Below are 12,822 nucleotides of genomic sequence, written 5' to 3'. Positions count from 1 at the left end.
AGAATGTAGAACACAGAATATAGTATATAGAACGCAGAATACAGAACCCGGAATTTAGAACATGGAATTCAGAACACAGAATTTAGAATACAGAGTACAGAATATAAAATGTAGAATATAGAATGTAGAGCACAGAATATAGAATATAGAATACAGAATACAGAACCCAGAATTGAGAACATGGAATTCAGAACAGAGAATTTAGCATATAGAATACAGAATACAGAGTATAGAATGCTGAATACAGAATGTAGAACACAGAAGATGGAATATGGAATACAGAATGCAGAAGCCAGAATTTAGAACATGGAATTCAGAACACAGAATTTAGAATATAGAATACAGAATGAAGAATATAGAATGTTGAATACAGAATATAGAACACAGAATATGGAATATAGAATATAGAATGCAGAACCCAGAATTTAGAACATGGAATTCAGAACACAGAATTTAGAATATAGAATACAGAATACAGAATATAGAATGTAGAACATAGAATATGGAATATGGAATATAGAATACCGAACCCAGAATTTAGAACATGGAATTCAGAACACAGTATTTAGAATATAGAATACAGAATACAGAATATAGTATGTAGAATTCAGAATGTAGAACACAGAATATGGTATATAGAATATAGAATACAGAACCCAGAATTTAGAACATGGAAATCAGAATATAGAATTTAGAATATAGAATATAGAATACAGAATATAAAATGTAGAATATGGAATGTAGAACACAGAATATGGAATATAGAATATAGAATACAGAACCCAGAATTTAGAAGATGGAATTCAGAACACAGAATTTTGAATACAGAGTACAGAATATATAATGAGGAACACAGAATATAGAATATAGAATACAGAATACAGAACCCAGAATTTAAAACATGGAATTCAGAACACAGATGTTAGAATATAGAATACAGAGTATAGAATGTTGAATACAGAATGTAGAACACAGAATATAGAATATAGAATACAGAATGCAGGACCCAGAATTTAGAACATGGATTTAGAACACAGAATTTAGAATACAGAGTACAGAATATTGAATGTAGAATATAGAATGTTGAACACAGAATATTGATTATAGAATACAGAATACAGAACCCAGAATTTCGAACATGGAATTCAGAAAACAGAATTTAGAATATAGAATACAGAATACAGAATAAAGTATGTAGAATACAGAATGTAGAACACAGAATTTGGAATATAGAATATAGAATGCAGAACCCAGAATTTAGAACATGAAATTCAGAACAAGGATTTAGAATATAGAATACAGAATACAGAATATAGAATGTAGAATATAGAATGTAGAACACAGAATATAGTATACAGAACGCAGAATACAGAACCCAGGATTTAGAACATGGAATTCAGAACACAGAATTTAGAATACAGAGTACAGAATATAGAATGTAGAATATAGAATGTAGAGCACAGAATATAGAATATAGAATACAGAATACAGAACCCACAAATTAGAACATGGAATTCAGAACTGAGAATTTAGCATATAGAATACAGAATACAGAGTATACAATGCTGAATACATAATGTAGAACACAGAAGATGGAATATAGAATACAGAATGCAGAACCCAGAATTTAGAACATAGAATTCAGAACACAGAATTTAGAATATAGAATACAGAATGAAGAATATAGAATGTTGAATACAGAATATAGAACACAGAATATGGAATATAGAATATAGAATGCAGAACCCAGAATTAAGAACATGGAATTCAGAACACAGAATTTAGAATATAGAATACAGAATACAGAATATAGAATGTAGAACATAGAATATGGAATATTGAATATAGAATACCGAACCCAGAATTTAGAACATGGAATTCAGAACACAGTATTTAGAATATAGAATACAGAATACAGAATATAGAATGTAGAACACAGAATATGGAATATAGTATATAGAATACAGAACCCAGAATTTAGAAGATGGAATTCAGAACACAGAATTTTGAATACAGATAACAGAATATAGAATGTAGAATATAGAATGTAGAACACAGAATACAGAATATAGAATAAAGAATACAGAACCCAGAATTTAGAACATGGAATTCAGAACACAGAATTTAGAATATAGAATACAGAATGAAGAATATAGAATGTAGAATACAGAAAGTATAACACAGAATATGGAATATAGAATATAGAATGCAGAACCCAGAATTTAGAAGATGGAATTCAGAACACAGAATTTTGAATACAGAGTACAGAATATAGAATGAGGAACACAGAATATAGAATATAGAATACAGAATACAGAACCCAGAATTTAAAACATGGAATTCAGAACACAGATGTTAGAATATAGAATACAGAGTATAGAATGTTGAATACAGAATGTAGAACACAGAATATAGAATATAGAATACAGAATGCAGGACCCAGAATTTAGAACATGGATTTAGAACACAGAATTTAGAATACAGAGTACAGAATATTGAATGTAGAATATAGAATGTTGAACACAGAATATTGATTATAGAATACAGAATACAGAACCCAGAATTTCGAACATGGAATTCAGAACACAGAATTTAGAATATAGAATACAGAATACAGAATAAAGTATGTAGAATACAGAATGTAGAACACAGAATTTGGAATATAGAATATAGAATGCAGAACCCAGAATTTAGAACATGAAATTCAGAACAAGGATTTAGAATATAGAATACAGAATACAGAATATAGAATGCAGAATATAGAATGTAGAACACAGAATATAGTATACAGAACGCAGAATACAGAACCCAGGATTTAGAACATGGAATTCAGAACACAGAATTTAGAATACAGAGTACAGAATATAGAATGTAGAATATAGAATGTAGAGCACAGAATATAGAATATAGAATACAGAATACAGAACCCAGAAATTAGAACATGGAATTCAGAACACAGAATTTAGAATACAGAGTACAGAATATAGAATGTAGAATATAGAATGTAGAGCACAGAATATACAATATAGAATACAGAATACAGAACCCAGTATTTAGAACATGGAATTCAGAACAGAGAATTTAGCATATAGAATACAGAATACAGAGTATACAATGCTGAATACATAATGTAGAACACAGAAGATGGAATATAGAATACAGAATGCCGAACCCAGAATTTAGAACATAGAATTCAGAACACAGAATTTAGAATATAGAATACAGAATGAAGAATATAGAATGTTGAATACAGAATATAGAACACAGAATATGGAATATAGAATATAGAATGCAGAACCCAGAATTAAGAACATGGAATTCAGAACACAGAATTTAGAATATAGAATACAGAATACAGAATATAGAATGTAGAACATAGAATATGGAATATTGAATATAGAATACCGAACCCAGAATTTAGAACATGGAATTCAGAACACAGTATTTAGAATATAGAATACAGAATACAGAATATAGAATGTAGAACACAGAATATGGAATATAGTATATAGAATACAGAACCCAGAATTTAGAAGATGGAATTCAGAACACAGAATTTTGAATACAGATAACAGAATATAGAATGTAGAATATAGAATGTAGAACACAGAATACAGAATATAGAATAAAGAATACAGAACCCAGAATTTAGAACATGGAATTCAGAACACAGAATTTAGAATATAGAATACAGAATGAAGAATATAGAATGTAGAATACAGAAAGTATAACACAGAATATGGAATATAGAATATAGAATGCAGAACCCAGAATTTAGAACATGGAATTAAGAACACAGAATTTAGAATATAGAATACAGAATACAGAATATAGAATGTAGAACACAGAATATAGTATATAGAATGCAGAATACAGAACCCAGAATTTAGAACATGGAATTCAGAACACAGAATTTAGAATACAGAGTACAGAATATAGAATGTAGAATATAGAATGTAGAGCACAGAATATAGAATATAGAATACAGAATACAGAACCCAGAATTTAGAACATGGAATTCAGAACAGAGAATTTAGCATATAGAATACAGAATACAGAGTATAGAATGCTGAATACAGAATGTAGAACACAGAATATGGAATATAGAATACAGAATGCAGAACCCAGAATTTAGAACATGGAATTCAGAACACAGAATTTAGAACATAGAATACAGAATGAAGAATATAGAATGTTGAATACAGAATGTAGAACACAGAATATGGAATATAGAATGCAGAACCCAGAATTTGAACATGGAATTCAGAACACAGAATTTAGAATATAGAATACAGAATTCGGAATATAGAATGTAGAATACAGAATATAGTATATAGAACGCAGAATACAGAACCCAGAATTTAGAACATGGAATTCAGAACACAGAATTTAGAATACAGAGTACAGAATATAGAATGTAGAATATAGAATGTAGAGCACAGAATATACAATATAGAATACAGAATACAGAACCCAGTATTTAGAACATGGAATTCAGAACACAGAATTTAGAATACAGAATACAGAATATAGAATGTAGAATATAGAATGTAGAACACAGAATATAGAATATAGAATACAGAATACAGAACCCAGAATTTAGAACATGGAATTCAGAACAGAGAATTTACCATATACAATACAGAATACAGAGTATAAAATGCTGAATACATAATGTAGAACACAGAAGATGGAATATAGAATACAGAATGCAGAACCCAGAATTTAGAACAAGGAATTCAGAACACAGAATTTAGAACATAGTATACAGAATGAAGGATATAGAATGTTGAATACAGAATGTAGAACACAGAATATGGAATATAGAATATAGAATGCAGAACCCAGAATTTAGAACATGGAATTCAGAACAGAGAATTTAGCAAATAAAATACAGAATACAGAGTATAGAAATCTAAATACAGAATGTAGAACACAGAAGATGGAATATAGAATACAGAATGCAGAACCCAAATTTAGAACATGGAATTCAGAACACAGAATTTAGAATATAGAATACAAAATTAAGAATATAGAATGATGAATACAGAATGTAGAACACAGAATATGGAATATTGAATATAGAATGCAGAACCCAGAATTTAGAACATGGAATTCAGAACACAGAATTTAGAATATAGAATATAGAATACAGAATATAGAATGTAGAATACAGAATGCAAAACACAAAATATGGAATATAGAATATAGAATGCAGAACCCAGAATTTAGAACATGGAATTCAGAACACAGAATTTAGAATATAGAATACAGAATACAGAATATAGAATGTAGAATACAGATGTAGAACACAGAATATGGAATATAGAATATAGAATGCAGAACCCAGAATTTAGAACATGGAATTCAGAACACAGAATTTAGAATATAGAATACAGAATACAGAATATAGAATGTAGAACATAGAATATGGAATATAGAATATAGAATACAGAATCCAGAATTTAGAACACGGAATTCAGAACACAGAATTTAGAATATAGAATACAGTATACAGAATATAGAATGTAGAAAACAGAATGTGGAACACAGAATATGGAATATAGAATATAGAATGCAGAACCCAGAATATAGAACATGGAATTCAGAACACAGAATTTAGAATATAGAATGCAGAATACAGAATATAGAATGTAGAATATAGAATGTAGAACACAGAATATAGTATATAGAACGCAGAATACAGAACACAGAATTTAGAACATGGAATTCAGAACACAGAATTTAGAGTACAGAGTACAGAATATAGAATGTAGAGCACAGAATATAGAATATAGAATACAGAAAACAGAACCCAGAATTTAGAACATGGAATTCAGAACAGAGAATTTAGCATATACAATACAGAATACAGAGTATAGAATGCTGAATACAGAATGTAGAACACAGAAGATGGAATATAGAATACAGAATGCAGAACCCAGAATTTAGAACATGGAATTCAGAACACAGAATTTAGAATATAGAATACAGAATGAAGAATATAGAATGATTAATACAGAATGTAGAACACAGAATATGAAATATAGAATACAGAATGCAGAATCCAGAATTCAGAACATGGAATTCAGAACACAGAATTTAGAATACAGAATACAGAATGAAGAATATAGAATGTTGAATACAGAATGTAGAACACAGAATATGAAATATAGAATACAGAATGCAAAACCCAGAATTTAGAACATGGAATTCAGAACACAGAATTTAGAGTATAGAATACAGAATGAAGAATATAGAATGTTGAATACAGAATGTAGAACACAGAATATGGAATATAGAATATAGAATGCAGAACCCAGAATTTAGAACATGGAATTCAGAACACAGAATTTAGAATATAGAAAAAAGAATACAGTATATAGAATGTAGAATATAGAATGTAGAACACAGAATATGGAATATAGAATATAAAATACAGAACCCAGAATTTAGAACATGGAATACAGAAGAGAGAATTTAGAATATATAATACACAATACAGAATATAGAAGGTAGAATATAGAATGTAGAACATGGAATATAGTTCATAGAACGCAGAATACAGGACACAGAATTTAGAACATGGAATTCAGAACACAGAATTTAGAATACAGAGTACAGAATATAGAATGTAGAATATAGAATGTTGAACACAGAATATTGATATTGAAAACAGAATACAGAACCCATAATTTAGAACATGGAATTCAGAACACAGAATTTAGAATATAGAATACAGAATGAAGAATATAGAATGTAGAATATAGAATATATAATACAGAATATGGAATATAGAATATAGAATGCAGAACCCAGAATTTAGAACATGGAATTAAGAACACAGAATTTAGAATATAGAATACAGAATACAGAATATAGAATGTAGAACACAGAATATAGTATATAGAATGCAGAATACAGAAACCAGAATATAGAACATGGAATTCAGAACACAGAATTTAGTATACAGAGTACAGAATATAGAATGTAGAATATAGAATGTAGAGCACAGAATATAGAATATAGAATACAGAATACAGAACCCAGAATTTAGAACATGGAATTCAGAACAGAGAATTTAGCATATAGAATACAGAATACAGAGTATAGAAAGCTGAATACAGAATGTAGAACACAGACTATGGAATATAGAATACAGAATGCAGAACCCAGAATTTAGATCATGGAATTTAGAACACAGAATTTAGAATATAGAATACAGAATGAAGAATATAGAATGTTGAATACAGAATGTAGAACACAGAATATGGAATATAGAATGCAGAACCCAGAATTTGAACATGGAATTCAGAACACAGAATTTAGGATATAGAATACAGAATTCAGAATATAGAATGTAGAATATAGAATGTAGAATACAGAATATAGTATTTAGAACGCAGAATACAGAACCCAGAATTTAGAACATGGAATTCAGAACACAGAATTTAGAATACAGAGTACAGAATATAGAATGTAGAATATAGAATGTAGAGCACAGAATATAGAATATAGAATACAGAATACAGAACCCAGAATTTAGAACATGGAATTCAGAACACAGAATTTAGAATATAGAATGCAGAATACAGAGTATAGAATGCTGAATACAGAATGTAGAACACAGAATATAGAATATAGAATACAGAATGCAGAACCCAGAATTTAGAACATGGAATTCAGAACACAGAATTTAGAATATAGAATACAGAATATAGAATGTAGAATATAGAATGTTGAACACAGAATATTGATTATGGAATACAGAATAGAGAACCCAGAATTTAGAACATGGAATTCAGAACACAGAATTTAGAATTTAGAATACAGAATACAGAATATAGAATGTAGAATTCAGAATGTAGAACACAGAATATGGAATATAGAATATAGAATACAGAACCCAGAATTTAGAACATGGAAATGAGAACAGAGAATTTAGAATATAGAATAGAAAATACAGAATATAGAATATATAATGTAGAACATAGAATATAGTATATAGAACGCAGAATACAGATCCCAGAATTTAGAAAATGGAATTCAGAACACAGAATTTAGAATACAGAGTACAGAATATAGAATGTAGAATATAGAATGTTGAGCACAGTATATAGAATATAGAATACAGAATACAGAACCCAGAATTTAGAACATGGAATTCAGAACAGAGAATTTAGCATATAGAATACAGAATACAGAGTATAGAATGTTGAATACAGAATGTAGAACACAGAATACAGAATATAGAATACAGAATGCAGAACCCAGAATTTAGAAGATGGAATTCAGAACACAGAATTTAGAATATAGAATACAGAATACAGAATATAGAATGTAGAACACAGAATATAGTATATAGAATGCAGAATACAGAAACCAGAATTTAGAACATGGAATTCAGAACACAGAATTTAGTATACAGTGTACAGAATATAGAATGTAGAATACAGAATGTAGAGCACAGAATATAGAATATAGAATACAGAATACAGAACCCAGAATTTAGAACATGGAATTCAGAACAGAGAATTTAGCATATAGAATACAGAATACAGAGTATAGAAAGCTGAATACAGAATGTAGAACACAGAATATGGAATATAGAATAGAGAATGCAGAACCCAGAATTTAGAACATGGAATTCAGAACACAGAATTTAGAATATAGAATACAGAATGAAGAATATAGAATGTTGAATACAGAATGTAGAACACAGAATATGGAATATAGAATGCAGAACCCAGAATTTGAACATGGAATTCAGAACACAGAATTTAGAATATTGAATACAGAATTCAGAATATACAATGTAGAATATAGAATGTAGAATACAGAATATAGTATTTAGAACGCAGAATACAGAACCCAGAATTTAGAACATGGAATTCAGAACACAGAATTTAGAATACAGAGTACAGAATATAGAATGTAGAATATAGAATGTAGAGCACAGAATATAGAATATAGAATATAGAATACAGAATACAGAACCCAGAATTTAGAACATGGAATTCAGAACCGAGAATTTAGCATATACAATACAGAATACAGAGTATAGAAAGCTGTATACAGAATGTAGAACACAGAATATGGAATATAGAATACAGAATGCAGAACCCAGAATTTAGAACATGGAATTCAGAACACAGAATTTAGAATATAGAATACAGAATACAGAATATAAAATGTAGAATACAGATGTAGAACACAGAATATGGAATATAGATATAGAATGCAGGACCCAGAATTAAGAACATGGAATTCAGAACACAGAATTTAGAATATAGAATACAGAATACAGAATATAGAATGTAGAAAACAGAATATGGAATATAGAATATAGAATACAGAATCCAGAATTTAGAACACGGAATTCAGAACACAGAATTAAGAATATAGAATACAGAATACAAAATATAGAATGTAGAATACAGAATGTAGGACAAAGAATATGGAATATAGAATATAGAATGCAGAAGAAAGAATATAGAACATGGAATTCAGAACACAGAATTTAGAATATAGAATACAGAATACAGAATATAGAATGTAGAATATAGAATGTAGAACACAGAATATAGTATATAGAACGCAGAATACAGAACCCAGAATTTAGAACATGGAATTCAGAACACAGAATTTAGAATACAGAGAACAGAATATAGAATGTAGAGCACAGAATATAGAATATAGAATACAGAAAACAGAACCCAGAATTTAGAACATGGAATTCAGAACAGAGAATATAGCATATAGAATACAGAATACAGACTATAGAATGCTGAATACAGAATGTAGAACACAGAAGATGGAATATAGAATACAGAATGCAGAACCCAGTATTTAGAACATGGAATTCAGAACACAGAATTTAGAATATAGAATACAGAATGAAGAATATAGAATGTTGAATACAGAATGTAGAACACAGAATATGAAATATAGAATACAGAATGCAGAACCCAGAATTTAGAACATGGAATTCAGAACACAGAATTTAGAATATTCAATACAGAATGAAGAATATAGAATGTTGAATACAGAATGTAGAACACAGAATATGGAATATAGAATATAGAATGCAGAACCCAGAATTTAGAACACGGAATTCAGAACAAAGAATTTAGAATATAGAAAAAAGAATACAGAATATAAAATGTAGAATATAGAATGTAGAACACAGAATATGGAATATAGAATATAAAATACAGAACCCAGGATTTAGAACATGGAATACAGAAGAGAGAATTTAGAATATAGAATACACAATACAGAATATAAAATGTAGAATATAGAATGTAGAACATGGAATATAGTTCATAGAACGCAGAATACAGAACACAGAATTTAGAAGATGGAATTCAGAACACAGAATTTAGAATATAGAATACAGAATGAAGAATATAGAATGTTGAATACAGAATGTAGAACACAGAATATGGAATATAGAATATAGAATGCAGAACCCAGAATTTAGAACATGGAATTCAGAACACAGAATTTAGAATATAGAATACAGAATACAGAATATAGAATGTAGAATACAGATGTAGAACACAGAATATGGAATATACAATATAGAATGCAGAACCCAGAATTTAGAACATGGAATTAAGAACACAGAATTTAGAATATATAATACAGAATACAGAATATAGAATGTAGAACACAGAATATAGTATATAGAATGCAGAATACAGAACCCAGAATTTAGAACATGGAATTCAGAACACAGAATTTAGTATACAGAGTACAGAATATAGAATGTGGAATATAGAATGTAGAGCACAGAATATAGAATATAGAATACAGAATACAGAACCCAGAATTTAGAACATGGAATTCAGAGCAGAGAATTTAGCATATATAATACAGAATACAGAGTATAGAATGCTGAATACAGAATGTAGAACACAGAATATGGAATATAGAATACAGAATGCAGAACCCAGAATTTAGAACATGGAATTCAGAACACAGAATTTAGAATATAGAATACAGAATGAAGAATATAGAATGTTGAATACAGAATGTAGAATACAGAATATGGAATATAGAATGCAGAATCCAGAATTTAGAACATGGAATTCAGAACACAGAATTTAGAATATAGAATATAGAATACAGAATATAGAATGTAGAATACAGAATGCAAAACACAAAATATGGAATATAGAATATAGAATGCAGAACCCAGAATTTAGAACATGGAATTCAGAACACAGAATTTAGAATATAGAATACAGAATACAGAATATAAAATGTAGAATACAGATGTAGAACACAGAATATGGAATATAGAATATAGAATGCAGAACCCAGAATTTAGAACATGGAATTCAGAACACAGAATTTAGAATATAGAATACATAATACAGAATATAGAATGTAGAACATAGAATATGGAATATAGAATATAGAATACAGAATCCAGAATTTAGAACACGGAATTCAGAACACAGAATTTAGAATATAGAATAAAGAATACAGAATATAAAATGTAGAACACAGAATATGGAATATAGAATATAGAATACAGAACCCAAAATTTAGAAGATGGAATTCAGAACACAGAATTTTGAATACAGATAACAGAATATAGAATGTAGAATATAGAATGTAGAACACAGAATATAGAATATAGAATACAGAATACAGAACCCAGAATTTAGAACATGGAATTCAGAACAGAGAATTTAGCATATAGAATACAGAATACAGAGTATAGAATGCTGAATACAGAATGTAGAACACAGAATATGGAATATAGAATACAGAATGCAGAACCCAGAATTTAGAACATGGAATTCAGAACACAGAATTTAGAACATAGAATACAGAATGAAGAATATAGAATGTTGAATACAGAATGTAGAACACAGAATATGGAATATAGAATGCAGAACCCAGAATTTGAACATGGAATTCAGAACACAGAATTTAGAATATAGAATACAGAATTCGGAATATAGAATGTAGAATACAGAATATAGTATTTAGAACGCAGAATACAGAACCCAGAATTTAGAACATGGAATTCAGAACACAGAATTTAGAATTCAGAGTACAGAATATAGAATGTAGAATATAGAATGTAGAGCACAGAATATACAATATAAAATACAGAATACAGAACCCAGAATTTAGAACATGGAATTCAGAACAGAGAATTTAGCATATACAATACAGAATACAGAGTATAGAAATCTAAATACAGAATGTAGAACACAGAAGATGGAATATAGAATACAGAATGCAGAACCCAGAATTTAGAACATGGAATTCAGAACACAGAATTTAGAATATAGAATACAAAATGAAGAATATAGAATGATGAATACAGAATGTAGAACACAGAATATGGAATATTGAATATAGAATGCAGAACCCAGAATTTAGAACATGGAATTCAGAACACAGAATTTAGAATATAGAATATAGAATACAGAATATAGAATGTAGAATACAGAATGCAAAACACAAAATATGGAATATAGAATATAGAATGCAGAACCCAGAATTTAGAACATGGAATTCAGAACACAGAATTTAGAATATAGAATACAGAATACAGAATATAGAATGTAGAATACAGATGTAGAACACAGAATATGGAATATAGAATATAGAATGCAGAACCCAGAATTTAGAACATGGAATTCAGAACACAGAATTTAGAATATAGAATACAGAATACAGAATATAGAATGTTGAACATAGAATATGGAATATAGAATATAGAATACAGAATACAGAATTTAGAACACGGAATTCAGAACACAGAATTTAGAATATAGAATACAGTATACAGAATAT

Source organism: Vicugna pacos, chromosome X (genome assembly GCF_048564905.1).
Source record: "Vicugna pacos chromosome X, VicPac4, whole genome shotgun sequence".
Lineage (NCBI taxonomy): Eukaryota > Metazoa > Chordata > Mammalia > Artiodactyla > Camelidae > Vicugna > Vicugna pacos.
This window is presented reverse-complemented; position numbering follows the sequence as displayed.